Source organism: Pseudophryne corroboree, chromosome 2, assembly GCF_028390025.1.
Source record: "Pseudophryne corroboree isolate aPseCor3 chromosome 2, aPseCor3.hap2, whole genome shotgun sequence".
Lineage (NCBI taxonomy): Eukaryota > Metazoa > Chordata > Amphibia > Anura > Myobatrachidae > Pseudophryne > Pseudophryne corroboree.
This window is the reverse complement of record NC_086445.1, coordinates 801,726,325-801,750,298: the sequence shown is the minus strand read 5'-3', so window position 1 is coordinate 801,750,298 and position 23,974 is coordinate 801,726,325. Positions and strand designations below refer to the sequence as shown.

Genomic DNA, 23,974 nt, shown 5'->3' with positions numbered 1-23,974 from the left:
GAATACGCATTGATGTTTCAACATTCCTGAATCAGAATGTTTTTTATGATATAGCAATTAAAGCAATGTCTAAGAGTATTATTTTACATATTAATTGTAACCTTCTTTAAGTGGTTCATGTCAATGAGGACTTGAAAAATGTAAAGTGTGCTTTCCTTAAAAGAACCTTTTGTTTGCAGTGTATTTGTTTAATAATTGTTTAATTCTTTAGCAAATCAGCAATTAATGCAAGCCACTAGTTTATTTCCTATATGCAATATAAGAAATATTGAAGTACCAATGCTATTAGTGCATTGGTTTCATTGTTAAGTGTTCTGTTTAATATTTTGGCTTAAACAAGTTTATATATGCAAAAATTATAATATGTTACCTAATACAATCTTAAAATGTGTCTACTCTCACAGAAAATCATTCAGTATATGATAGTGAATGAATTGTAGTCTGAAAATTTGTGGAGAATGTTATGCAACTGAAAATTGGTTGACAATTTCTATATCAAGTTTTATGAATGGGTCCAAAAATGTCACCATGAGTTAAAAGAGGAATTCATATGGCCTATCTAAACCATCAACAAAATGTATTTAAGACTATACTTTCAGGGATCATTTCTATAGGCAATGATGGGAGAAATGTGCTTGAAAGTGTCCAAACTCGCCAACCACCATGATGAGTTTAAGAGCTCTCTTCTCAGCATGAAGGCAGTTAGCAACTCTGTTTCATGCAGATGTTGTTAGCTTTTGATGACTGTCCTACTTCTTAATAAAGAAGTGGTAGAAGAGGGCTCATTCAGAGTGGCTGATTACACACTTTAAAATCAACTATGGTTATTTAAAACTAAGTTTGTATAATGTTTAATATCTTTGAAAGAATACGCATTGATGTTTCAACATTCCTGAATCAGAATGTTTTTTATGATATAGCAATTAAAGCAATGTCTAAGAGTATTATTTTACATATTAATTGTAACCTTCTTTAAGTGGTTCATGTCAATGAGGACTTGAAAAATGTAAAGTGTGCTTTCCTTAAAAGAACCTTTTGTTTGCAGTGTATTTGTTTAATAATTGTTTAATTCTTTAGCAAATCAGCAATTAATGCAAGCCACTAGTTTATTTCCTATATGCAATATAAGAAATATTGAAGTACCAATGCTATTAGTGCATTGGTTTCATTGTTAAGTGTTCTGTTTAATATTTTGGCTTAAACAAGTTTATATATGCAAAAATTATAATATGTTACCTAATACAATCTTAAAATGTGTCTACTCTCACAGAAAATCATTCAGTATATGATAGTGAATGAATTGTAGTCTAAAAATTTGTGGATAATGTTATGCAACTGAAAATTGGTTGACAATTTCTATATCAAGTTTTATGAATTGGTCCAAAAATGTCACCATGAGTTAAAAGAGGAATTCATATGGCTAATCTAAACCATCAACAAAATGTAATTAAGATTATACTTCCAGGGATCATTTCTATAGGCAATGATGGGAGAAATGTGTTTGAAAGTGTCCAAACTCGCCAACCACCATGATGAGTTTAAGAGCTCTCTTCTCAGCATGAAGGCAGTTAGCAACTCTGTTTCATGCAGATGTTGTTAGCTTTTGATGACTGTCCTACTTCTTAATAAATAAGTGGTAGAAGAGGGTTCATTCAGAGTGGCTGATTACACACTTTAAAATCAACTATGGTTATTTAAAACTAAGTTTATATAACGTTTAATATCCTTGAAAGAATACGCATTGATGTTTCAACATTCCTGAATCAGAATGTTTTTTATGATATAGGAATAAAAGCAATGTCTAAGAGTATTATTTTACATTTTAATTTTAACCTTCTTTAAGTGGTTGATGTCAATGATGACTTGAAAAATGTAAAGTGTGCTTTCCTTAAAAGAACCTTTTGTTTGCAGTGTATTTGTTTAATAATTGTTTAATTCTTTAGCAAATCAGCAATTAATGCAAGCCACTAGTTTATTTCCTATATGCAATATAAGAAATTTTGTAGTAGCAATGCTATTAGTGCATTGGTTTCATTGTTAAGTGTTCTGATTAATATTTTGGCTTAAATAAGTTTATATATGCAAAAAGTATAACATGTTACCTAATACAATCTTAAAATGTGTCTACTCTCACAGAAAATCATTCAGTATATGATAGTGAATGGATTGTAGTCTGAAAATTTGTGGAGAATGTTATGCAACTGAAAATTGGTTGACAATTTCTATATCAAGTTTTATGAATGGGTCCAAAAATGTCTCCATGAGTTAAAAGAGGAATTCATATGGCCTATCTAAACCATCAACAAAATGTATTTAAGACTATACTTTCAGGGATCATTTCTATAGGCAATGATGGGAGAAATGTGCTTGAAAGTGTCCAAACTCGCCAACCACCATGATGAGTTTAAGAGCTCTCTTCTCAGCATGAAGGCAGTTAGCAACTCTGTTTCATGCAGATGTTGTTAGCTTTTGATGACTGTCCTACTTCTTAATAAAGAAGTGGTAGAAGAGGGCTCATTCAGAGTGGCTGATTACACACTTTAAAATCAACTATGGTTATTTAAAAGTTAGTTTGTATAATGTTTAATATCCTTGAAAGAATACGCATTGATGTTTCAACATTCTTGAATCAGAATGTTTTTTTTATGATATAGGAATAAAAGCAATGTCTAAGAGTATTATTTTACATTTTAATTGTAACCTTCTTTAAGTGGTTCATGTCAATGAGGACTTGAAAAATGTAAAGTGTGCTTTCCTTAAAAGAACATTTTGTTTGCAGTGTATTTGTTTAATAATTGTTTAATTCTTTAGCAAATCAGCAATTAATGCAAGCCACTAGTTTATTTCCTATATGCAATATAAGAAATTTTGAAGTACCAATGCTATTAGTGCATTGGTTTCATTGTTAAGTGTTCTGTTTAATATTTTGGCTTAAAACAAGTTTATATATGCAAAAATGATAACATGTTACCTAATACAATCTTAAAATGTGTCTACTCTCACAGAAAATCATTCAGTATATGATAGTGAATGAATTGTAGTCTGAAAATTTGTGGAGAATGTTATGCAACTGAAAATTGGTTGACAATTTCTATATCAAGTTTTATGAATGGGTCCAAAAATGTCACCATGAGTTAAAAGAGGAATTCATATGGCCTATCTAAACCATCAACAAAATGTATTTAAGACTATACTTTCAGGGATCATTTCTATAGGCAATGATGGGAGAAATGTGCTTGAAAGTGTCCAAACTCGCCAACCACCATGATGAGTTTAAGAGCTCTCTTCTCAGCATGAAGGCAGTTAGCAACTCTGTTTCATGCAGATGTTGTTAGCTTTTGATGACTGTCCTACTTCTTAATAAAGAAGTGGTAGAAGAGGGCTCATTCAGAGTGGCTGATTACACACTTTAAAATCAACTATGGTTATTTAAAACTAAGTTTGTATAATGTTTAATATCTTTGAAAGAATACGCATTGATGTTTCAACATTCCTGAATCAGAATGTTTTTTATGATATAGCAATTAAAGCAATGTCTAAGTGTATTATTTTACATATTAATTGTAACCTTCTTTAAGTGGTTCATGTCAATGAGGACTTGAAAAATGTAAAGTGTGCTTTCCTTAAAAGAACCTTTTGTTTGCAGTGTTTGTTTAATAATTGTTTAATTCTTTAGCAAATCAGCAATTAATGCAAGCCACTAGTTTATTTCCTATATGCAATATAAGAAATTTTGAAGTACCAATGCTATTAGTGCATTGGTTTCATTGTTAAGTGTTCTGTTTAATATTTTGGCTTAAACAAGTTTATATATGCAAAAATGATAATATGTTACCTAATACAATCTTAAAATGTGTCTACTCTCACAGAAAATCATTCAGTATATGATAGTGAATGAATTGTAGTCTGAAAATTTGTGGAGAATGTTATGCAACTGAAAATTGGTGGACAATTTCTATATCAAGTTTTATGAATGGGTCCAAAAATGTCACCATGAGTTAAAAGAGGAATTCATATGGCCTATCTAAACCATCAACAAAATGTATTTAAGACTATACTTTCAGGGATCATTTCTATAGGCAATGATGGGAGAAATGTGCTTGAAAGTGTCCAAACTCGCCAACCACCATGATGAGTTTAAGAGCTCTCTTCTCAGCATGAAGGCAGTTAGCAACTCTGTTTCATGCAGATGTTGTTAGCTTTTGATGACTGTCCTACTTCTTAATAAAGAAGTGGTAGAAGAGGGCTCATTCAGAGTGGCTGATTACACACTTTAAAATCAACTATGGTTATTTAAAACTAAGTTTGTATAATGTTTAATATCTTTGAAAGAATACGCATTGATGTTTCAACATTCCTGAATCAGAATGTTTTTTATGATATAGCAATTAAAGCAATGTCTAAGAGTATTATTTTACATATTAATTGTAACCTTCTTTAAGTGGTTCATGTCAATGAGGACTTGAAAAATGTAAAGTGTGCTTTCCTTAAAAGAACCTTTTGTTTGCAGTGTATTTGTTTAATAATTGTTTAATTCTTTAGCAAATCAGCAATTAATGCAAGCCACTAGTTTATTTCCTATATGCAATATAAGAAATATTGAAGTACCAATGCTATTAGTGCATTGGTTTCATTGTTAAGTGTTCTGTTTAATATTTTGGCTTAAACAAGTTTATATATGCAAAAATTATAATATGTTACCTAATACAATCTTAAAATGTGTCTACTCTCACAGAAAATCATTCAGTATATGATAGTGAATGAATTGTAGTCTGAAAATTTGTGGATAATGTTATGCAACTGAAAATTGGTTGACAATTTCTATATCAAGTTTTATGAATTGGTCCAAAAATGTCACCATGAGTTAAAAGAGGAATTCATATGGCTAATCTAAACCATCAACAAAATGTAATTAAGACTATACTTCCAGGGATCATTTCTATAGGCAATGATGGGAGAAATGTGTTTGAAAGTGTCCAAACTCGCCAACCACCATGATGAGTTTAAGAGCTCTCTTCTCAGCATGATGGCAGTTAGCAACTCTGTTTCATGCAGATGTTGTTAGCTTTTGATGACTGTCCTACTTCTTAATAAAGAAGTGGTAGAAGAGGGCTCATTCAGAGTGGCTGATTACACACTTTAAAATCAACTATGGTTATTTAAAACTAAGTTTGTATAATGTTTAATATCTTTGAAAGAATACGCATTGATGTTTCAACATTCCTGAATCAGAATGTTTTTTATGATATAGGAATAAAAGCAATGTCTAAGAGTATTATTTTACATTTTAATTTTAACCTTCTTTAAGTGGTTCATGTCAATGATGACTTGAAAAATGTAAAGTGTGCTTTCCTTAAAAGAACCTTTTGTTTGCAGTGTATTTGTTTAATAATTGTTTAATTCTTTAGCAAATCAGCAATTAATGCAAGCCACTAGTTTATTTCCTATATGCAATATAAGAAATTTTGAAGTACCAATGCTATTAGTGCATTGGTTTCATTGTTAAGTGTTCTGTTTAATATTTTGGCTTAAACAAGTTTATATATGCAAAAATGATAATATGTTACCTAATACAATCTTAAAATGTGTCTACTCTCACAGAAAATCATTCAGTATATGATAGTGAATGAATTGTAGTCTGAAAATTTGTGGAGAATGTTATGCAACTGAAAATTGGTGGACAATTTCTATATCAAGTTTTATGAATGGGTCCAAAAATGTCACCATGAGTTAAAAGAGGAATTCATATGGCCTATCTAAACCATCAACAAAATGTATTTAAGACTATACTTGCAGGGATCATTTCTATAGGCAATGATGGGAGAAATGTGCTTGAAAGTGTCCAAACTCGCCAACCACCATGATGAGTTTAAGAGCTCTCTTCTCAGCATGAAGGCAGTTAGCAACTCTGTTTCATGCAGATGTTGTTAGCTTTTGATGACTGTCCTACTTCTTAATAAAGAAGTGGTAGAAGAGGGCTCATTCAGAGTGGCTGATTACACACTTTAAAATCAACTATGGTTATTTAAAACTAAGTTTGTATAATGTTTAATATCCTTGAAAGAATACGCATTGATGTTTCAACATTCCTGAATCAGAATGTTTTTTATGATATAGCAATTAAAGCAATGTCTAAGAGTATTATTTTACATTTTAATTTTAACCTTCTTTAAGTGGTTCATGTCAATGATGACTTGAAAAATGTAAAGTGTGCTTTCCTTAAAAGAACCTTTTGTTTGCAGTGTATTTGTTTAATAATTGTTTAATTCTTTAGCAAATCAGCAATTAATGCAAGCCACTAGTTTATTTCCTATATGCAATATAAGAAATTTTGAAGTACCAATGCTATTAGTGCATTGGTTTCATTGTTAAGTGTTCTGTTTAATATTTTGGTTTAAACAAATTTATATATGCAAAAATTATAATATGTTACCTAATACAATCTTAAAATGTGTCTACTCTCACAGAAAATCATTCAGTATATGATAGTGAATGGATTGTAGTCTGAAAATTTGTGGAGAATGTTATGCAACTGAAAATTGGTTGACAATTTCTATATCAAGTTTTATGAATGGGTCCAAAAATGTCTCCATGAGTTAAAAGAGGAATTCATATGGCCTATCTAAACCATCAACAAAATGTATTTAAGAGTATACTTTCAGGGATCATTTTTATAGGCAATGATGGGAGAAATGTGCTTGAAAGTGTCCAAACTCGCCAACCACCATGATGAGTTTAAGAGCTCTCTTCTCAGCATGAAGGCAGTTAGCAACTCTGTTTCATGCAGATGTTGTTAGCTTTTGATGACTGTCCTACTTCTTAATAAAGAAGTGGTAGAAGAGGGCTCATTCAGAGTGGCTGATTACACACTTTAAAATCAACTATGGTTATTTAGAAGTTAGTTTGTATAATGTTTAATATCCTTGAAAGAATACGCATTGATGTTTCAACATTCCTAAATCAGAATGTTTTTTTTATGATATAGGAATAAAAGCAATGTCTAAGAGTATTATTTTACATTTTAATTGTAACCTTCTTTAAGTGGTTCATGTCAATGAGGACTTGAAAAATGTAAAGTGTGCTTTCCTTAAAAGAACATTTTGTTTGCAGTGTATTTGTTTAATAATTGTTTAATTCTTTAGCAAATCAGCAATTAATGCAAGCCACTAGTTTATTTCCTATATGCAATATAAGAAATTTTGAAGTACCAATGCTATTAGTGCATTGGTTTCATTGTTAAGTGTTCTGTTTAATATTTTGGCTTAAAACAAGTTTATATATGCAAAAATGATAACATGTTACCTAATACAATCATAAAATGTGTCTACTCTCACAGAAAATCATTCAGTATATGATAGTGAATGAATTGTAGTCTGAAAATTTGTGGAGAATGTTATGCAACTGAAAATTGGTTGACAATTTCTATATCAAGTTTTATGAATGGGTCCAAAAATGTCACCATGAGTTAAAAGAGGAATTCATATGGCCTATCTAAACCATCAACAAAATGTATTTAAGACTATACTTTCAGGGATCATTTCTATAGGCAATGATGGGAGAAATGTGCTTGAAAGTGTCCAAACTCGCCAACCACCATGATGAGTTTAAGAGCTCTCTTCTCAGCATGAAGGCAGTTAGCAACTCTGTTTCATGCAGATGTTGTTAGCTTTTGATGACTGTCCTACTTCTTAATAAAGAAGTGGTAGAAGAGGGCTCGTTCAGAGTGGCTGATTACACACTTTAAAATCAACTATGGTTATTTAAAACTAAGTTTGTATAATGTTTAATATCTTTGAAAGAATACGCATTGATGTTTCAACATTCCTGAATCAGAATGTTTTTTATGATATAGCAATTAAAGCAATGTCTAAGAGTATTATTTTACATATTAATTGTAACCTTCTTTAAGTGGTTCATGTCAATGAGGACTTGAAAAATGTAAAGTGTGCTTTCCTTAAAAGAACCTTTTGTTTGCAGTGTATTTGTTTAATAATTGTTTAATTCTTTAGCAAATCAGCAATTAATGCAAGCCACTAGTTTATTTCCTATATGCAATATAAGAAATATTGAAGTACCAATGCTATTAGTGCATTGGTTTCATTGTTAAGTGTTCTGTTTAATATTTTGGCTTAAACAAGTTTATATATGCAAAAATTATAATATGTTACCTAATACAATCTTAAAATGTGTCTACTCTCACAGAAAATCATTCAGTATATGATAGTGAATGAATTGTAGTCTAAAAATTTGTGGATAATGTTATGCAACTGAAAATTGGTTGACAATTTCTATATCAAGTTTTATGAATTGGTCCAAAAATGTCACCATGAGTTAAAAGAGGAATTCATATGGCTAATCTAAACCATCAACAAAATGTAATTAAGACTATACTTCCAGGGATCATTTCTATAGGCAATGATGGGAGAAATGTGTTTGAAAGTGTCCAAACTCGCCAACCACCATGATGAGTTTAAGAGCTCTCTTCTCAGCATGAAGGCAGTTAGCAACTCTGTTTCATGCAGATGTTGTTAGCTTTTGATGACTGTCCTACTTCTTAATAAATAAGTGGTAGAAGAGGGTTCATTCAGAGTGGCTGATTACACACTTTAAAATCAACTATGGTTATTTAAAACTAAGTTTATATAACGTTTAATATCCTTGAAAGAATACGCATTGATGTTTCAACATTCCTGAATCAGAATGTTTTTTATGATATAGGAATAAAAGCAATGTCTAAGAGTATTATTTTACATTTTAATTTTAACCTTCTTTAAGTGGTTGATGTCAATGATGACTTGAAAAATGTAAAGTGTGCTTTCCTTAAAAGAACCTTTTGTTTGCAGTGTATTTGTTTAATAATTGTTTAATTCTTTAGCAAATCAGCAATTAATGCAAGCCACTAGTTTATTTCCTATATGCAATATAAGAAATTTTGTAGTAGCAATGCTATTAGTGCATTGGTTTCATTGTTAAGTGTTCTGATTAATATTTTGGCTTAAATAAGTTTATATATGCAAAAAGTATAACATGTTACCTAATACAATCTTAAAATGTGTCTACTCTCACAGAAAATCATTCAGTATATGATAGTGAATGGATTGTAGTCTGAAAATTTGTGGAGAATGTTATGCAACTGAAAATTGGTTGACAATTTCTATATCAAGTTTTATGAATGGGTCCAAAAATGTCTCCATGAGTTAAAAGAGGAATTCATATGGCCTATCTAAACCATCAACAAAATGTATTTTAGACTATATTTTCAGGGATCATTTCTATATAAGCAATGATGGGAGAAATGTGCTTGAAAGTGTCCAAACTCGCCAACCACCATGATGAGTTTAAGAGCTCTCTTCTCAGCATGAAGGCAGTTAGCAACTCTGTTTCATGCAGATGTTGTTAGCTTTTGATGACTGTCCTACTTCTTAATAAAGAAGTGGTAGAAGAGGGCTCATTCAGAGTGGCTGATTACACACTTTAAAATCAACTATGGTTATTTAAAACTAAGTTTGTATAATGTTTAATATCCTTGAAAGAATACGCATTGATGTTTCAACATTCCTGAATCAGAATGTTTTTTATGATATAGCAATTAAAGCAATGTCTAAGAGTATTATTTTACATTTTAATTTTAACCTTCTTTAAGTGGTTCATGTCAATGATGACTTGAAAAATGTAAAGTGTGCTTTCCTTAAAAGAACCTTTTGTTTGCAGTGTATTTGTTTAATAATTGTTTAATTCTTTAGCAAATCAGCAATTAATGCAAGCCACTAGTTTATTTCCTATATGCAATATAAGAAATTTTGAAGTACCAATGCTATTAGTGCATTGGTTTCATTGTTAAGTGTTCTGTTTAATATTTTGGTTTAAACAAATTTATATATGCAAAAATTATAATATGTTACCTAATACAATCTTAAAATGTGTCTACTCTCACAGAAAATCATTCAGTATATGATAGTGAATGAATTGTAGTCTGAAAATTTGTGGAGAATGTTATGCAACTGAATATTGGTTGACAATTTCTATATCAAGTTTTATGCATGGGTCCTAAAATGTCACTATGAGTTAAAAGAGGAATTTATATGGCCTATCTAAACCATCAACCAAATGTAGCTAAGATTATACTTTCAGGGATCATTTCTATAGGCAATGATGGGAGAAATGTGCTTGAAAGTGTCCAAACTCGCCAACCACCATGATGAGTTTAAGAGCTCTCTTCTCAGCATGAAGGCAGTTAGCAACTCTGTTTCATGCAGATGTTGTTAGCTTTTGATGACTGTCCTACTTCTTAATAAAGAAGTGGTAGAAGAGGGCTCATTCAGAGTGGCTGATTACACACTTTAAAATCAACTATGGTTATTTAAAACTAAGTTTGTATAATGTTTAATATCCTTGAAAGAATACGCATTGATGTTTCAACATTCCTGAATCAGAATGTTTTTTATGATATAGCAATTAAAGCAATGTCTAAGAGTATTATTTTACATTTTAATTTTAACCTTCTTTAAGTGGTTCATGTCAATGAGGACTTGAAAAATGTAAAGTGTGCTTTCCTTAAAATAACCTTTTGTTTGCAGTGTATTTGTTTAATAATTGTTTAATTCTTTAGCAAATCAGCAATTAATGCAAGCCACTAGTTTATTTCCTATATGCAATATAAGAAATTTTGTAGTAGCAATGCTATTAGTGCATTGGTTTCATTGTTAAGTGTTCTGATTAATATTTTGGCTTAAATAAGTTTATATATGCAAAAAGTATAACATGTTACCTAATACAATCTTAAAATGTGTCTACTCTCACAGAAAATCATTCAGTATATGATAGTGAATGGATTGTAGTCTGAAAATTTGTGGAGAATGTTATGCAACTGAAAATTGGTTGACAATTTCTATATCAAGTTTTATGAATGGGTCCAAAAATGTCTCCATGAGTTAAAAGAGGAATTCATATGGCCTATCTAAACCATCAACAAAATGTATTTAAGACTATACTTTCAGGGATCATTTCTATAGGCAATGATGGGAGAAATGTGCTTGAAAGTGTCCAAACTCGCCAACCACCATGATGAGTTTAAGAGCTCTCTTCTCAGCATGAAGGCAGTTAGCAACTCTGTTTCATGCAGATGTTGTTAGCTTTTGATGACTGTCCTACTTCTTAATAAAGAAGTGGTAGAAGAGGGCTCATTCAGAGTGGCTGATTACACACTTTAAAATCAACTATGGTTATTTAGAAGTTAGTTTGTATAATGTTTAACATCCTTGAAAGAATACGCATTGATGTTTCAACATTCCTAAATCAGAATGTTTTTTTTATGATATAGGAATAAAAGCAATGTCTAAGAGTATTATTTTACATTTTAATTGTAACCTTCTTTAAGTGGTTCATGTCAATGAGGACTTGAAAAATGTAAAAGTGTGCTTTCCTTAAAAGAACATTTTGTTTGCAGTGTATTTGTTTAATAATTGTTTAATTCTTTAGCAAATCAGCAATTAATGCAAGCCACTAGTTTATTTCCTATATGCAATATAAGAAATTTTGAAGTACCAATGCTATTAGTGCATTGGTTTCATTGTTAAGTGTTCTGTTTAATATTTTGGCTTAAAACAAGTTTATATATGCAAAAATGATAACATGTTACCTAATACAATCTTAAAATGTGTCTACTCTCACAGAAAATCATTCAGTATATGATAGTGAATGAATTGTAGTCTGAAAATTTGTGGAGAATGTTATGCAACTGAAAATTGGTTGACAATTTCTATATCAAGTTTTATGAATGGGTCCAAAAATGTCACCATGAGTTAAAAGAGGAATTCATATGGCCTATCTAAACCATCAACAAAATGTATTTAAGACTATACTTTCAGGGATCATTTCTATAGGCAATGATGGGAGAAATGTGCTTGAAAGTGTCCAAACTCGCCAACCACTATGATGAGTTTAAGAGCTCTCTTCTCAGCATGAAGGCAGTTAGCAACTCTGTTTCATGCAGATGTTGTTAGCTTTTGATGACTGTCCTACTTCTTAATAAAGAAGTGGTAGAAGAGGGCTCATTCAGAGTGGCTGATTACACACTTTAAAATCAACTATGGTTATTTAAAACTAAGTTTGTATAATGTTTAATATCTTTGAAAGAATACGCATTGATGTTTCAACATTCCTGAATCAGAATGTTTTTTATGATATAGCAATTAAAGCAATGTCTAAGAGTATTATTTTACATATTAATTGTAACCTTCTTTAAGTGGTTCATGTCAATGAGGACTTGAAAAATGTAAAGTGTGCTTTCCTTAAAAGAACCTTTTGTTTGCAGTGTATTTGTTTAATAATTGTTTAATTCTTTAGCAAATCAGCAATTAATGCAAGCCACTAGTTTATTTCCTATATGCAATATAAGAAATATTGAAGTACCAATGCTATTAGTGCATTGGTTTCATTGTTAAGTGTTCTGTTTAATATTTTGGCTTAAACAAGTTTATATATGCAAAAATTATAATATGTTACCTAATACAATCTTAAAATGTGTCTACTCTCACAGAAAATCATTCAGTATATGATAGTGAATGAATTGTAGTCTAAAAATTTGTGGATAATGTTATGCAACTGAAAATTGGTTGACAATTTCTATATCAAGTTTTATGAATTGGTCCAAAAATGTCACCATGAGTTAAAAGAGGAATTCATATGGCTAATCTAAACCATCAACAAAATGTAATTAAGACTATACTTCCAGGGATCATTTCTATAGGCAATGATGGGAGAAATGTGTTTGAAAGTGTTCAAACTCGCCAACCACCATGATGAGTTTAAGAGCTCTCTTCTCAGCATGAAGGCAGTTAGCAACTCTGTTTCATGCAGATGTTGTTAGCTTTTGATGACTGTCCTACTTCTTAATAAATAAGTGGTAGAAGAGGGTTCATTCAGAGTGGCTGATTACACACTTTAAAATCAACTATGGTTATTTAAAACTAAGTTTATATAACGTTTAATATCCTTGAAAGAATACGCATTGATGTTTCAACATTCCTGAATCAGAATGTTTTTTATGATATAGGAATAAAAGCAATGTCTAAGAGTATTATTTTACATTTTAATTTTAACCTTCTTTAAGTGGTTGATGTCAATGATGACTTGAAAAATGTAAAGTGTGCTTTCCTTAAAAGAACCTTTTGTTTGCAATGTATTTGTTTAATAATTGTTTAATTCTTTAGCAAATCAGCAATTAATGCAAGCCACTAGTTTATTTCCTATATGCAATATAAGAAATTTTGTAGTAGCAATGCTATTAGTGCATTGGTTTCATTGTTAAGTGTTCTGATTAATATTTTGGCTTAAATAAGTTTATATATGCAAAAAGTATAACATGTTACCTAATACAATCTTAAAATGTGTCTACTCTCACAGAAAATCATTCAGTATATGATAGTGAATGGATTGTAGTCTGAAAATTTGTGGAGAATGTTATGCAACTGAAAATTGGTTGACAATTTCTATATCAAGTTTTATGAATGGGTCCAAAAATGTCTCCATGAGTTAAAAGAGGAATTCATATGGCCTATCTAAACCATCAACAAAGTGTATTTAAGACTATACTTTCAGGGATCATTTCTATAGGCAATGATGGGAGAAATGTGCTTGAAAGTGTCCAAACTCGCCAACCACCATGATGAGTTTAAGAGCTCTCTTCTCAGCATGAAGGCAGTTAGCAACTCTGTTTCATGCAGATGTTGTTAGCTTTTGATGACTGTCCTACTTCTTAATAAAGAAGTGGTAGAAGAGGGCTCATTCAGAGTGGCTGATTACACACTTTAAAATCAACTATGGTTATTTAAAAGTTAGTTTGTATAATGTTTAATATCCTTGAAAGAATACGCATTGATGTTTCAACATTCTTGAATCAGAATGTTTTTTTTATGATATAGGAATAAAAGCAATGTCTAAGAGTATTATTTTACATTTTAATTGTAACCTTCTTTAAGTGGTTCATGTCAATGAGGACTTGAAAAATGTAAAGTGTGCTTTCCTTAAAAGAACATTTTGTTTGCAGTGTATTTGTTTAATAATTGTTTAATTCTTTAGCAAATCAGCAATTAATGCAAGCCACTAGTTTATTTCCTATATGCAATATAAGAAATTTTGAAGTACCAATGCTATTAGTGCATTGGTTTCATTGTTAAGTGTTCTGTTTAATATTTTGGCTTAAAACAAGTTTATATATGCAAAAATGATAACATGTTACCTAATACAATCTTAAAATGTGTCTACTCTCACAGAAAATCATTCAGTATATGATAGTGAATGAATTGTAGTCTGAAAATTTGTGGAGAATGTTATGCAACTGAAAATTGGTTGACAATTTCTATATCAAGTTTTATGAATGGGTCCAAAAATGTCACCATGAGTTAAAAGAGGAATTCATATGGCCTATCTAAACCATCAACAAAATGTATTTAAGACTATACTTTCAGGGATCATTTCTATAGGCAATGATGGGAGAAATGTGCTTGAAAGTGTCCAAACTCGCCAACCACCATGATGAGATTAAGAGCTCTCTTCTCAGCATGAAGGCAGTTAGCAACTCTGTTTCATGCAGATGTTGTTAGCTTTTGATGACTGTCCTACTTCTTAATAAAGAAGTGGTAGAAGAGGGCTCATTCAGAGTGGCTGATTACACACTTTAAAATCAACTATGGTTATTTAAAACTAAGTTTGTATAATGTTTAATATCTTTGAAAGAATACGCATTGATGTTTCAACATTCCTGAATCAGAATGTTTTGTATGATATAGCAATTAAAGCAATGTCTAAGAGTATTATTTTACATATTAATTGTAACCTTCTTTAAGTGGTTCATGTCAATGAGGACTTGAAAAATGTAAAGTGTGCTTTCCTTAAAAGAACCTTTTGTTTGCAGTGTATTTGTTTAATAATTGTTTAATTCTTTAGCAAATCAGCAATTAATGCAAGCCACTAGTTTATTTCCTATATGCAATATAAGAAATATTGAAGTACCAATGCTATTAGTGCATTGGTTTCATTGTTAAGTGTTCTGTTTAATATTTTGGCTTAAACAAGTTTATATATGCAAAAATTATAATATGTTACCTAATACAATCTTAAAATGTGTCTACTCTCACAGAAAATCATTCAGTATATGATAGTGAATGAATTGTAGTCTGAAAATTTGTGGAGAATGTTATGCAACTGAAAATTGGTTGACAATTTCTATATCAAGTTTTATGAATGGGTCCAAAAATGTCACCATGAGTTAAAAGAGGAATTCATATGGCCTATCTAAACCATCAACAAAATGTATTTAAGATTATACTTGCAGGGATCATTTCTATAGGCAATGATGGGAGAAATGTGCTTGAAAGTGTCCAAACTCGCCAACCACCATGATGAGTTTAAGAGCTCTCTTCTCAGCATGAAGGCAGTTAGCAACTCTGTTTCATGCAGATGTTGTTAGCTTTTGATGACTGTCCTACTTCTTAATAAAGAAGTGGTAGAAGAGGGCTCATTCAGAGTGGCTGATTACACACTTTAAAATCAACTATGGTTATTTAAAACTAAGTTTGTATAATGTTTAATATCCTTGAAAGAATACGCATTGATGTTTCAACATTCCTGAATCAGAATGTTTTTTATGATATAGCAATTAAAGCAATGTCTAAGAGTATTATTTTACATTTTAATTTTAACCTTCTTTAAGTGGTTCATGTCAATGATGACTTGAAAAATGTAAAGTGTGCTTTCCTTAAAAGAACCTTTTGTTTGCAGTGTATTTGTTTAATAATTGTTTAATTCTTTAGCAAATCAGCAATTAATGCAAGCCACTAGTTTATTTCCTATATGCAATATAAGAAATTTTGAAGTACCAATGCTATTAGTGCATTGGTTTCATTGTTAAGTGTTCTGTTTAATATTTTGGTTTAAACAAATTTATATATGCAAAAATTATAATATGTTACCTAATACAATCTTAAAATGTGTCTACTCTCACAGAAAATCATTCAGTATATGATAGTGAATGAATTGTAGTCTGAAAATTTGTGGAGAATGTTATGCAACTGAATATTGGTTGACATTTTCTATATCAAGTTTTATGCATGGGTCCTAAAATGTCACTATGAGTTAAAAGAGGAATTTATATGGCCTATCTAAACCATCAACCAAATGTAGCTAAGATTATACTTTCAGGGATCATTTCTATAGGCAATGATGGGAGAAATGTGCTTGAAAGTGTCCAAACTCGCCAACCACCATGATGAGTTTAAGAGCTCTCTTCTCAGCATGAAGGCAGTTAGCAACTCTGTTTCATGCAGATGTTGTTAGCTTTTGATGACTGTCCTACTTCTTAATAAAGAAGTGGTAGAAGAGGGCTCATTCAGAGTGGCTGATTACACACTTTAAAATCAACTATGGTTATTTAAAACTAAGTTTGTATAATGTTTAATATCCTTGAAAGAATACGCATTGATGTTTCAACATTCCTGAATCAGAATGTTTTTTATGATATAGCAATTAAAGCAATGTCTAAGAGTATTATTTTACATTTTAATTTTAACCTTCTTTAAGTGGTTCATGTCAATGATGACTTGAAAAATGTAAAGTGTGCTTTCCTTAAAAGAACCTTTTGTTTGCAGTGTATTTGTTTAATAATTGTTTAATTCTTTAGCAAATCAGCAATTAATGCAAGCCACTAGTTTATTTCCTATATGCAATATAAGAAATTTTGTAGTAGCAATGCTATTAGTGCATTGGTTTCATTGTTAAGTGTTCTGATTAATATTTTGGCTTAAATAAGTTTATATATGCAAAAAGTATAACATGTTACCTAATACAATCTTAAAATGTGTCTACTCTCACAGAAAATCATTCAGTATATGATAGTGAATGGATTGTAGTCTGAAAATTTGTGGAGAATGTTATGCAACTGAAAATTGGTTGACAATTTCTATATCAAGTTTTATGAATGGGTCCAAAAATGTCTCCATGAGTTAAAAGAGGAATTCATATGGCCTATCTAAACCATCAACAAAATGTATTTAAGACTATACTTTCAGGGATCATTTCTATAGGCAATGATGGGAGAAATGTGCTTGAAAGTGTCCAAACTCGCCAACCACCATGATGAGTTTAAGAGCTCTCTTCTCAGCATGAAGGCAGTTAGCAACTCTGTTTCATGCAGATGTTGTTAGCTTTTGATGACTGTCCTACTTCTTAATAAAGAAGTGGTAGAAGAGGGCTCATTCAGAGTGGCTGATTACACACTTTAAAATCAACTATGGTTATTTAGAAGTTAGTTTGTATAATGTTTAATATCCTTGAAAGAATACGCATTGATGTTTCAACATTCCTAAATCAGAATGTTTTTTTTATGATATAGGAATAAAAGCAATGTCTAAGAGTATTATTTTACATTTCAATTGTAACCTTCTTTAAGTGGTTCATGTCAATGAGGACTTGAAAAATGTAAAGTGTGCTTTCCTTAAAAGAACATTTTGTTTGCAGTGTATTTGTTTAATAATTGTTTAATTCTTTAGCAAATCAGCAATTAATGCAAGCCACTAGTTTATTTCCTATATGCAATATAAGAAATTTTGAAGTACCAATGCTATTAGTGCATTGGTTTCATTGTTAAGTGTTCTGTTTAATATTTTGGCTTAAAACAAGTTTATATATGCAAAAATGATAACATGTTACCTAATACAATCTTAAAATGTGTCTACTCTCACAGAAAATCATTCAGTATGTGATAGTGAATGAATTGTAGTCTGAAAATTTGTGGAGAATGTTATGCAACTGAAAATTGGTTGACAATTTCTATATCAAGTTTTATGAATGGGTCCAAAAATGTCACCATGAGTTAAAAGAGGAATTCATATGGCCTATCTAAACCATCAACAAAATGTATTTAAGACTATACTTTCAGGGATCATTTCTATAGGCAATGATGGGAGAAATGTGCTTGAAAGTGTCCAAACTCGCCAACCACCATGATGAGTTTAAGAACTCTCTTCTCAGCATGAAGGCAGTTAGCAACTCTGTTTCATGCAGATGTTGTTAGCTTTTGATGACTGTCCTACTTCTTAATAAAGAAGTGGTAGAAGAGGGCTCATTCAGAGTGGCTGATTACACACTTTAAAATCAACTATGGTTATTTAAAACTAAGTTTGTATAATGTTTGATATCTTTGAAAGAATACGCATTGATGTTTCAACATTCCTGAATCAGAATGTTTTTTATGATATAGGAATAAAAGCAATGTCTAAGAGTATTATTTTACATTTTAATTTTAACCTTCTTTAAGTGGTTCATGTCAATGATGACTTGAAAAATGTAAAGTGTGCTATCCTTAAAAGAACCTTTTGTTTGCAGTGTATTTGTTTAATAATTGTTTAATTCTTTAGCAAATCAGCAATTAATGCAAGCCACTAGTTTATTTCCTATATGCAATATAAGAAATTTTGAAGTACCAATGCTATTAGTGCATTGGTTTCATTGTTAAGTGTTCTGTTTAATATTTTGGCTTAAACAAGTTTATATATGCAAAAATGATAATATGTTACCTAATACAATCTTAAAATGTGTCTACTCTCACAGAAAATCATTCAGTATATGATAGTGAATGAATTGTAGTCTGAAAATTTGTGGAGAATGTTATGCAACTGAAAATTGGTGGACAATTTCTATATCAAGTTTTATGAATGGGTCCAAAAATGTCACCATGAGTTAAAAGAGGAATTCATATGGCCTATCTAAACCATCAACAAAATGTATTTAAGACTATACTTGCAGGGATCATTTCTATAGGCAATGTTTGGAGAAATGTGCTTGAAAGTGTCCAAACTCGCCAACCACCATGATGAGTTTAAGAGCTCTCTTCTCAGCATGAAGGCAGTTAGCAACTCTGTTTCATGCAGATGTTGTTAGCTTTTGATGACTGTCCTACTTCTTAATAAAGAAGTGGTAGAAGAGGGCTCATTCAGAGTGGCTGATTACACACTTTAAAATCAACTATGGTTATTTAAAACTAAGTTTGTATAATGTTTAATATCCTTGAAAGAATACGCATTGATGTTTCAACATTCCTGAATCAGAATGTTTTTTATGATATAGCAATTAAAGCAATGTCTAAGAGTATTATTTTACATTTTAATTTTAACCTTCTTTAAGTGGTTCATGTCAATGATGACTTGAAAAATGTAAAGTGTGCTTTCCTTAAAAGAACCTTTTGTTTGCAGTGTATTTGTTTAATAATTGTTTAATTCTTTAGCAAATCAGCAATTAATGCAAGCCACTAGTTTATTTCCTATATGCAATATAAGAAATTTTGAAGTACCAATGCTATTAGTGCATTGGTTTCATTGTTAAGTGTTCTGTTTAATATTTTGGTTTAAACAAATTTATATATGCAAAAATTATAATATGTTACCTAATACAATCTTAAAATGTGTCTACTCTCACAGAAAATCATTCAGTATATGATAGTGAATGAATTGTAGTCTGAAAATTTGTGGAGAATGTTATGCAACTGAATATTGGTTGACAATTTCTATATCAAGTTTTATGCATGGGTCCTAAAATGTCACTATGAGTTAAAAGAGGAATTTATATGGCCTATCTAAACCATCAACCAAATGTAGCTAAGATTATACTTTCAGGGATCATTTCTATAGGCAATGATGGGAGAAATGTGCTTGAAAGTGTCCAAACTCGCCAACCACCATGATGAGTTTAAGAGCTCTCTTCTCAGCATGAAGGCAGTTAGCAACTCTGTTTCATGCAGATGTTGTTAGCTTTTGATGACTGTCCTACTTCTTAATAAAGAAGTGGTAGAAGAGGGCTCATTCAGAGTGGCTGATTACACACTTTAAAATCAACTATGGTTATTTAAAACTAAGTTTGTATAATGTTTAATATCCTTGAAAGAATACGCATTGATGTTTCAACATTCCTGAATCAGAATGTTTTTTTTTATGATATAGGAATAAAAGCAATGTCTAAGAGTATTATTTTACATTTTAATTGTAACCTTCTTTAAGTGGTTCATGTCAATGAGGACTTGGAAAATGTAAAGTGTGCTTTCCTTAAAAGAACCTTTTGTTTGCAGTGTATTTGTTTAATAATTGTTTAATTCTTTAGCAAATCAGCAATTAATGCAAGCCACTAGTTTATTTCCTATATGCAATATAAGAAATTTTGTAGTAGCAATGCTATTAGTGCATTGGTTTCATTGTTAAGTGTTCTGATTAATATTTTGGCTTAAACAAGTTTATATATGCAAAAAGTATAACATGTTACCAAATACAATCTTAAAATGTGTCTACTCTCACAGAAAATCATTCAGTATATGATAGTGAATGAATTGTAGTCTGAAAATTTGTGGAGAATGTTATGCAACTGAAAATTGGTTGACAATTTCTATATCAAGTTTTATGAATGGGTCCAAAAATGTCTCCATGAGTTAAAAGAGGAATTCATATGGCCTATCTAAACCATCAACAAAATGTATTTAAGACTATACTTTCAGGGATCATTTCTATAGGCAATGATGGGAGAAATGTGCTTGAAAGTGTCCAAACTCGCCAACCGCCATGATGAGTTTAAGAGCTCTCTTCTCAGCATGAAGGCAGTTAGCAACTCTGTTTCATGCAGATGTTGTTAGCTTTTGATGACTGTCCTACTTCTTAATAAAGAAGTGGTAGAAGAGGGCTCATTCAGAGTGGCTGATTACACACTTTAAAGTCAACTATGGTTATTTAAAACTAAGTTTGTATAATGTTTAATATCTTTGAAAGAATACGCATTGATGTTTCAACATTCCTGAATCAGAATGTTTTTTATGATATAGCAATTAAAGCAATGTCTAAGAGTATTATTTTACATATTAATTGTAACCTTCTTTAAGTGGTTCATGTCAATGAGGACTTGAAAAATGTAAAGTGTGCTTTTCTTAAAAGAACCTTTTGTTTGCAGTGTATTTGTTTAATAATTGTTTAATTCTTTAGCAAATCAGCAATTAATGCAAGCCACTAGTTTATTTCCTATATGCAATATAAGAAATATTGAAGTACCAATGCTATTAGTGCATTGGATTCATTGTTAAGTGTTCTGTTTAATATTTTGGCTTAAACAAGTTTATATATGCAAAAATTATAATATGTTACCTAATACAATCTTAAAATGTGTCTACTCTCACAGAAAATCATTCAGTATATGATAGTGAATGAATTGTAGTCTGAAAATTTGTGGATAATGTTATGCAACTGAAAATTGGTTGACAATTTCTATATCAAGTTTTATGAATTGATCCAAAAATGTCACCGTGAGTTAAAAGAGGAATTCATATGGCTAATCTAAACCATCAACAAAATGTAATTAAGACTATACTTCCAGGGATCATTTCTATAGGCAATGATGGGAGAAATGTGTTTGAAAGTGTCCAAGCTCGCCAACCACCATGATGAGTTTAAGAGCTCTCTTCTCAGCATGAAGGCAGTTAGCAACTCTGTTTCATGCAGATGTTGTTAGCTTTTGATGACTGTCCTACTTCTTAATAAATAAGTGGTAGAAGAGGGCTCATTCAGAGTGGCTGATTACACACTTTAAAATCAACTATGGTTATTTAAAACTAAGTTTGTATAACGTTTAATATCCTTGAAAGAATACGCATTGATGTTTCAACATTCCTGAATCAGAATGTTTTTTATGATATAGGAATAAAAGCAATGTCTAAGAGTATTATTTTACATTTTAATTTTAACCTTCTTTAAGTGGTTGATGTCAATGATGACTTAAAAAATGTAAAGTGTGCTTTCCTTAAAAGAACCTTTTGTTTGCAGTGTATTTGTTTAATAATTGTTTAATTCTTTTGCAAATCAGCAATTAATGCAAGCCACTAGTTTATTTCCTATATGCAATATAAGAAATTTTGAAGTGCCAATGCTATTAGTGCATTGGTTTCATTGTTAAGTGTTCTGTTTAATATTTTGGTTTAAACAAATTTATATATGCAAAAATTATAATATGTTACCTAATACAATCTTAAAATGTGTCTATTCTCACAGAAAATCATTCAGTATATGATAGTGAATGAATTGTAGTCTGAAAATTTGTGGAGAATGTTATGCAACTGAATATTGGTTGACAATTTCTATATCAAGTTTTATGCATGGGTCCTAAAATGTCACCATGAGTTAAAAGAGGAATTTATATGGCCTATCTAAACCATCAACCAGCTGTAGCTAAGATTATACTTTCAGGGATCATTTCTATAGGCAATGATGGGAGAAATGTGCTTGAAAGTGTCCAAACTCGCCAACCACCATGATGAGTTTAAGAGCTCTCTTCTCAGCATGAAGGCAGTTAGCAACTCTGTTTCATGCAGATGTTGTTAGCTTTTGATGACTGTCCTACTTCTTAATAAAGAAGTGGTAGAAGAGGGCTCATTCAGAGTGGCTGATTACACACTTTAAAATCAACTATGGTTATTTAAAACTAAGTTTGTATAATGTTTAATATCCTTGAAAGAATACGCATTGATGTTTCAACATTCCTGAATCAGAATGTTTTTTTTATGATATAGGAATAAAAGCAATGTCTAAGAGTATTATTTTACATTTTAATTGTAACCTTCTTTAAGTGGTTCATGTCAATGAGGACTTGAAAAATGTAAAGTGTGCTTTCCTTAAAAGAGCCTTTTGTTTGCAGTGTATTTGTTTAATAATTGTTTAATTCTTTAGCAAATCAGCAATTAATGCAAGCCACTAGTTTATTTCCTATATGCAATATAAGAAATTTTGTAGTAGCAATGCTATTAGTGCATTGGTTTCATTGTTAAGTGTTCTGATTAATATTTTGGCTTAAACAAGTTTATATATGCAAAAAGTATAACATGTTACCTAATACAATCTTAAAATGTGTCTACTCTCACAGAAAATCATTCAGTATATGATAGTGAATGAATTGTAGTCTGAAAATTTGTGGAGAATGTTATGCAACTGAAAATTGGTTGACAATTTCTATATCAAGTTTTATGAATGGGTCCAAAAATGTCACCATGAGTTAAAAGAGGAATTCATATGGCCTATCTAAACCATCAACAAAATGTATTTAAGATTATACTTTCAGGGATCATTTCTATAGGCAATGATGGGAGAAATGTGCTTGAAAGTGTCCAAACTCGCCAACCACCATGATGAGTTTAAGAGCTCTCTTCTCAGCATGAAGGCAGTTAGCAACTCTGTTTCATGCAGATGTTGTTGGCTTTTGATGACTGTCCTACTTCTTAATAAAGAAGTGGTAGAAGAGGGCTCATTCAGAGTGGCTGATTACACACTTTAAAATTAACTATGGTTATTTAAAAGTAAGTTTGTATAATGTTTAATATCCTTGAAAGAATACGCATTGATGTTTCAACATTCCTGAATCAGAATGTTTTTTTATGATATAGCAATTAAAGCAATGTCTAAGAGTATTATTTTACATTTTAATTTTAACCTTCTTTAAGTGGTTCATGTCAATGAGGACTTGAAAAATGTAAAGTGTGCTTTCCTTAAAAGAACCTTTTGTTTGCAGTGTATTTGTTTAATAATTGTTTAATTCTTTTGCAAATCAGCAATTAATGCAAGCCACTAGTTTATTTCCTATATGCAATATAAGAAATTTTGAAGTACCAATGCTATTAGTGCATTGGTTTCATTGTTAAGTGTTCTGTTTAATATTTTTGTTTAAACAAATTTATATATGCAAAAATTATAATATGTTACCTAATACAATCTTAAAATGTGTCTACTCTCACAGAAAATCATTCAGTATATGATAGTGAATGAATTGTAGTCTGAAAATTTGTGGAGAATGTTATGCAACTGAATATTGGTTGACAATTTCTATATCAAGTTTTATGCATGGGTCCTAAAATGTCACCATGAGTTAAAAGAGGAATTTATATGGCCTATCTAAACCATCA

The 23,974-nt window shown here is 30.7% G+C and overlaps 27 non-coding genes across 27 annotated transcripts; all 27 read left to right on the top strand.

Moving 5' to 3' along the window:
- The first annotated feature begins 583 nt into the window (after positions 1 to 583).
- On the top strand, positions 584 to 796 carry LOC135053156 (small nucleolar RNA U3). Its single transcript, XR_010242542.1, has one exon. It is a non-coding gene; the product is annotated as a small nucleolar RNA U3 (small nucleolar RNA).
- Positions 797 to 1,449: 653 nt separating this feature from the next.
- On the top strand, positions 1,450 to 1,662 carry LOC135053710 (small nucleolar RNA U3). The gene has a single exon (XR_010243028.1). It is a non-coding gene; the product is annotated as a small nucleolar RNA U3 (small nucleolar RNA).
- A 653-nt stretch (positions 1,663 to 2,315) lies between these two features.
- On the top strand, positions 2,316 to 2,528 carry LOC135053155 (small nucleolar RNA U3). The gene has a single exon (XR_010242541.1). It is a non-coding gene; the product is annotated as a small nucleolar RNA U3 (small nucleolar RNA).
- Positions 2,529 to 3,184: 656 nt separating this feature from the next.
- LOC135053153 (small nucleolar RNA U3) lies at positions 3,185 to 3,397 on the top strand. The gene has a single exon (XR_010242540.1). It is a non-coding gene; the product is annotated as a small nucleolar RNA U3 (small nucleolar RNA).
- Positions 3,398 to 4,048: 651 nt separating this feature from the next.
- Positions 4,049 to 4,261, top strand: LOC135053152 (small nucleolar RNA U3). The gene has a single exon (XR_010242539.1). It is a non-coding gene; the product is annotated as a small nucleolar RNA U3 (small nucleolar RNA).
- Positions 4,262 to 4,914: 653 nt separating this feature from the next.
- On the top strand, positions 4,915 to 5,127 carry LOC135053311 (small nucleolar RNA U3). Its single transcript, XR_010242679.1, has one exon. It is a non-coding gene; the product is annotated as a small nucleolar RNA U3 (small nucleolar RNA).
- A 653-nt stretch (positions 5,128 to 5,780) lies between these two features.
- LOC135053344 (small nucleolar RNA U3) lies at positions 5,781 to 5,993 on the top strand. Its single transcript, XR_010242707.1, has one exon. It is a non-coding gene; the product is annotated as a small nucleolar RNA U3 (small nucleolar RNA).
- A 653-nt stretch (positions 5,994 to 6,646) lies between these two features.
- On the top strand, positions 6,647 to 6,859 carry LOC135053704 (small nucleolar RNA U3). Its single transcript, XR_010243022.1, has one exon. It is a non-coding gene; the product is annotated as a small nucleolar RNA U3 (small nucleolar RNA).
- Positions 6,860 to 7,515: 656 nt separating this feature from the next.
- On the top strand, positions 7,516 to 7,728 carry LOC135053202 (small nucleolar RNA U3). The gene has a single exon (XR_010242583.1). It is a non-coding gene; the product is annotated as a small nucleolar RNA U3 (small nucleolar RNA).
- A 653-nt stretch (positions 7,729 to 8,381) lies between these two features.
- LOC135053634 (small nucleolar RNA U3) lies at positions 8,382 to 8,594 on the top strand. The gene has a single exon (XR_010242959.1). It is a non-coding gene; the product is annotated as a small nucleolar RNA U3 (small nucleolar RNA).
- Positions 8,595 to 9,247: 653 nt separating this feature from the next.
- Positions 9,248 to 9,462, top strand: LOC135053754 (small nucleolar RNA U3). Its single transcript, XR_010243064.1, has one exon. It is a non-coding gene; the product is annotated as a small nucleolar RNA U3 (small nucleolar RNA).
- Positions 9,463 to 10,115: 653 nt separating this feature from the next.
- On the top strand, positions 10,116 to 10,328 carry LOC135053273 (small nucleolar RNA U3). The gene has a single exon (XR_010242645.1). It is a non-coding gene; the product is annotated as a small nucleolar RNA U3 (small nucleolar RNA).
- Positions 10,329 to 10,981: 653 nt separating this feature from the next.
- LOC135053151 (small nucleolar RNA U3) lies at positions 10,982 to 11,194 on the top strand. The gene has a single exon (XR_010242538.1). It is a non-coding gene; the product is annotated as a small nucleolar RNA U3 (small nucleolar RNA).
- Positions 11,195 to 11,851: 657 nt separating this feature from the next.
- Positions 11,852 to 12,064, top strand: LOC135053072 (small nucleolar RNA U3). Its single transcript, XR_010242470.1, has one exon. It is a non-coding gene; the product is annotated as a small nucleolar RNA U3 (small nucleolar RNA).
- Positions 12,065 to 12,717: 653 nt separating this feature from the next.
- LOC135053620 (small nucleolar RNA U3) lies at positions 12,718 to 12,930 on the top strand. The gene has a single exon (XR_010242948.1). It is a non-coding gene; the product is annotated as a small nucleolar RNA U3 (small nucleolar RNA).
- Positions 12,931 to 13,583: 653 nt separating this feature from the next.
- LOC135053150 (small nucleolar RNA U3) lies at positions 13,584 to 13,796 on the top strand. Its single transcript, XR_010242537.1, has one exon. It is a non-coding gene; the product is annotated as a small nucleolar RNA U3 (small nucleolar RNA).
- A 656-nt stretch (positions 13,797 to 14,452) lies between these two features.
- Positions 14,453 to 14,665, top strand: LOC135053091 (small nucleolar RNA U3). The gene has a single exon (XR_010242487.1). It is a non-coding gene; the product is annotated as a small nucleolar RNA U3 (small nucleolar RNA).
- Positions 14,666 to 15,318: 653 nt separating this feature from the next.
- LOC135053450 (small nucleolar RNA U3) lies at positions 15,319 to 15,531 on the top strand. The gene has a single exon (XR_010242799.1). It is a non-coding gene; the product is annotated as a small nucleolar RNA U3 (small nucleolar RNA).
- A 653-nt stretch (positions 15,532 to 16,184) lies between these two features.
- LOC135053272 (small nucleolar RNA U3) lies at positions 16,185 to 16,397 on the top strand. The gene has a single exon (XR_010242644.1). It is a non-coding gene; the product is annotated as a small nucleolar RNA U3 (small nucleolar RNA).
- A 653-nt stretch (positions 16,398 to 17,050) lies between these two features.
- Positions 17,051 to 17,263, top strand: LOC135053149 (small nucleolar RNA U3). The gene has a single exon (XR_010242536.1). It is a non-coding gene; the product is annotated as a small nucleolar RNA U3 (small nucleolar RNA).
- Positions 17,264 to 17,919: 656 nt separating this feature from the next.
- On the top strand, positions 17,920 to 18,132 carry LOC135053504 (small nucleolar RNA U3). Its single transcript, XR_010242845.1, has one exon. It is a non-coding gene; the product is annotated as a small nucleolar RNA U3 (small nucleolar RNA).
- A 653-nt stretch (positions 18,133 to 18,785) lies between these two features.
- Positions 18,786 to 18,998, top strand: LOC135053052 (small nucleolar RNA U3). The gene has a single exon (XR_010242453.1). It is a non-coding gene; the product is annotated as a small nucleolar RNA U3 (small nucleolar RNA).
- Positions 18,999 to 19,651: 653 nt separating this feature from the next.
- On the top strand, positions 19,652 to 19,864 carry LOC135053271 (small nucleolar RNA U3). The gene has a single exon (XR_010242643.1). It is a non-coding gene; the product is annotated as a small nucleolar RNA U3 (small nucleolar RNA).
- A 656-nt stretch (positions 19,865 to 20,520) lies between these two features.
- LOC135053229 (small nucleolar RNA U3) lies at positions 20,521 to 20,733 on the top strand. Its single transcript, XR_010242607.1, has one exon. It is a non-coding gene; the product is annotated as a small nucleolar RNA U3 (small nucleolar RNA).
- A 653-nt stretch (positions 20,734 to 21,386) lies between these two features.
- LOC135053519 (small nucleolar RNA U3) lies at positions 21,387 to 21,599 on the top strand. Its single transcript, XR_010242858.1, has one exon. It is a non-coding gene; the product is annotated as a small nucleolar RNA U3 (small nucleolar RNA).
- Positions 21,600 to 22,252: 653 nt separating this feature from the next.
- Positions 22,253 to 22,465, top strand: LOC135053270 (small nucleolar RNA U3). Its single transcript, XR_010242642.1, has one exon. It is a non-coding gene; the product is annotated as a small nucleolar RNA U3 (small nucleolar RNA).
- Positions 22,466 to 23,120: 655 nt separating this feature from the next.
- Positions 23,121 to 23,333, top strand: LOC135053391 (small nucleolar RNA U3). The gene has a single exon (XR_010242748.1). It is a non-coding gene; the product is annotated as a small nucleolar RNA U3 (small nucleolar RNA).
- The last annotated feature ends 641 nt before the right edge of the window (positions 23,334 to 23,974 follow it).